This window comes from Meleagris gallopavo, chromosome 2 (genome assembly GCF_000146605.3).
Source record: "Meleagris gallopavo isolate NT-WF06-2002-E0010 breed Aviagen turkey brand Nicholas breeding stock chromosome 2, Turkey_5.1, whole genome shotgun sequence".
Classification (NCBI taxonomy): domain Eukaryota; kingdom Metazoa; phylum Chordata; class Aves; order Galliformes; family Phasianidae; genus Meleagris; species Meleagris gallopavo.
In genome coordinates this window covers 11,162,838-11,166,235 of record NC_015012.2, presented here as the reverse complement: position 1 = coordinate 11,166,235, position 3,398 = coordinate 11,162,838, and positions in this window count along the sequence as shown.

The following is a 3,398-nucleotide window of genomic DNA, read 5'->3' as shown; positions in this document are numbered from 1 at the left end:
AAAACCTTAAATTTTTAATGAAGCATGCAAACATGGATGTTACCTTTAAATTTCAGATTGCTCAAGATTTGCTGAGCTCTCTGCAGTGCTCCATGAAGGCTGGTTTCCTACTACCCACATCCAGATCTGTGTGCTATGAGTACAGTATCACTCATGGAAACTCCCACCATGCTGAAAACAAAGATGCTGAGTTCTAAGGAGATCACTGTTGGTTTTGAAATGTGGGCTATTACATTCATGTTTAACATGTGGATTTGGAAAATGGAATTAGACCAAAAATGTATTTTTTATGACATTCTGATTTTTTATGAGCTTCATTTAGTTTTGCAACTCCCTGAAAACCACACAATCTGTAATCTTATTTTCTGAGGAATTCTTTATGCAAAATTTGGCTGGATTATCACTGAGACAAAATACTTCATGCATTGTATATGTACAAATGAGCCATAAATAGCCTCTTTCTTTCTTGTAAAGGAGGGTCGTTCCAGTGTTTGAAGTAAAACAATAAAGGTGACAGAGGACAATGCCAGCACCAATGCCAGCATGCAGTATGTTCTAGAAAGTCTTAAATTCCATCTCATCAAGACAGAAGTTGAAAGCAGTATTTGGAACCAGTATTATAATTATAATACTGAGTCCACTTGATTAGGCAGGATCTTAATTTTAGAATTCTGAAACATTTATGAAACAATGCTCACCCCCAGTAAACTGTTTGACTGTTTGACGTTTAATGTACTTTGGGAGATTGGGAAAAACAAGCTTTAGAGAAGCTGCTATATGGAAAGAAAGAATCACCAATCCTCCTGTGTCTGAACCATTAGAGAGCAAGGTCCATCAGAACCAAATGAGTTTTCCAAGCCTGCACAAAGTAGTATATTTATCCACCTCTGACACTTGTACACGAGAACAATCATGTATTTCTACATTCTACTCCTAGTTGACTCCATGTTTAAACTCCTAAAACTAGGAGAAATACAAACAGCTCTTCTACAGCCATATGGAGAGTTCAGACCCTAAGAGTCTTTGTTTTCCTATGCTTAAAGCAAAAGACTCTTTTTTCGTTATTGCCAGTAAAGGGAATACATTTCTTCCCCTCTCCTATTCCTTGAAATATCAGTACTCCATTGCTCTAAGGAGCATCTCTTCCCAGTTCCTGTTCTTTGGTCATATATATTATATAAATATTACTTTCTTTCCAGACTGTCTCTTGGAATCACCTGATGAATTCCTTCTAAAACAAAATCCAGGTATGTCTCTGGCTACAGTTCACTTCACAGAATGCTCTCAAGAAACACAGTCAATGAGATTCAACCACCCTTGTTCCTATCTTCCCTATGTAGGACTTCACTAACCCAGAAACACGTCTATACTTGGACACACATGTACCACTTCTCGTCATGTTTTAAAAATTTCACTCTTAGGCTGCAGCACAGCTTCTACATATATTTTTAACACATTTTGAGCTATAAAAATTCTAACAAGTTTTGGGCCATAGAGATAACAATGTGAAGCTCAGGACCACATGCTGTGCAATGTAAAGGAGCCCAGAGTGATTTGCTCCCGAGATCAGACCTAAGGAAGTTACCCCATGAACACACACACACATGAACACACACACACACCATGTAAGCTGTCTGATCCCTTTATTATATCAGATGAGTTTCCCAATAATCAGAGAATCACAGAATTGTAAGGGTTGGAAAGGACTTCTGGAGATCATCCAGTCCAGCCTCTAAGTCTATTTTGCTTGAAGCTAACAGTGAGAGCATTTTAGGAGCACAGAAGTTTCACCATTTAACTTGACCTTTACACAAGAGGAGGCCAAGATTAGGACTGAGTGTTGCCTCTACCCTCTAAGAATTAAATGTGTTCCTGAATCCCTCAGGAAGCTCCTTGTTTGCAGGAAGAAGACTTGAAGGCCTTTTGCACAATTTTTTCCCACTCCAGGACACAGCAAGCACATAATGAATCAGAACTCTCCTCCTCATGCCTAGTGAGACAACCAAGTGAGATCCTGCTGCTCTTGAGAATTTCAATTCACTATCACTGTCTAATACTTATCTGATAGATAAAACAGTCCAACTTCTTTTGATTTTTCAAGGCAGTTACTGCACACTTAGGAACTGATCATAGAATTATGAGACATGAAGCATGAGTTACAACCTGTAATTTTGAATATATTCAAGGTTACAACTGCAACCTTGAATATATTTATATTTAACTTAGGACATATCACACAAGCTAGTTATACCAATAATGCCTGGGACCAAAGCAAGTTGAAATATTGTTCAGTCCCAAAGTATAATCATTCAAAAAAGAGATAAACAGCCACAGGGATCTCCTTCAAATGAAAAATCCCATATCAGATGCCACTGTCCACTTACTAAAGTCTAAATTTCAAACCTCATTGTCACCATCTGGCAAACCCAAAATTATGCTGCCTTTCAATTGGTGTCCACTGTCAGAAGGAGCTCATTTTTCCAGTAGGACCAGGACATATACCTGGGCCACACAGTAAGTGACTCATCAGGATGAGGAACTAAATGTTTCATATGTTGATGACCTTGTCACCAATGTTTTGGCAATCCAAGGAGCTACAGGAAATTTAAAACAAGTGCATGTTTGATTCACTTTTCAACATGTACTGGTAGGAAGAGAGAGTTCCTTTAGGAAAAGTGTTATTTACAGACTGATGGTACCTTCTGGTCCAAAATCTGTGCTTAGTTTTTACCACAGTCTGACCGCTTGTATTGGATACAAGTGATTTTTGTATGCAGAATATCAGGCTAAATACAACTCTTATTGTGAAAGAAAAATGCAATAGGTAAAGGGAATTCCATGTAGTCCCATTCCATGGTTCCCTCAATTGACAGAATTTTTCTCCTTTATGATTAAGAAATTTTGAATAAGTAACATTTTATGCTCTCAAGAAATATCAAAAGTTTGTTCATGATAGATGAAAAGAAAATTGAGCTTTTCATTTTCAATTATTTGCCTATTAAAAAAGCAGAACATATTTTTACCAAATGACAACTTCGGTTTTAGATTGGTAAGCCTCTTTCCCCCTCCTCACAGATAGTTGTTGAAATAAAATGACTTCTGCCTAGTCTAATAGCACTGTTAAAAAATAAAAAATAAAAATTCTTTACTCTTGTCACCATCCTGTCTACAAACAAGTTAGATGCTATCAGCTGCTCTGGCAAACACCTTCCATCTAGGTTCCATCCTCTTTTTCAATGGTACTGAAAAGATTTTTTAAAAAGCACAACATCAAAGAGCCAAAGCTATTGGAAGTGCATTTCTTCCGCAGAAGAAACACTCATACATGGACCATGAAATGGTTGGAAAGGAGTACAACTCCTTTGGAATTTTCAGATGCAAAAAAGAAAAAGAAAAAA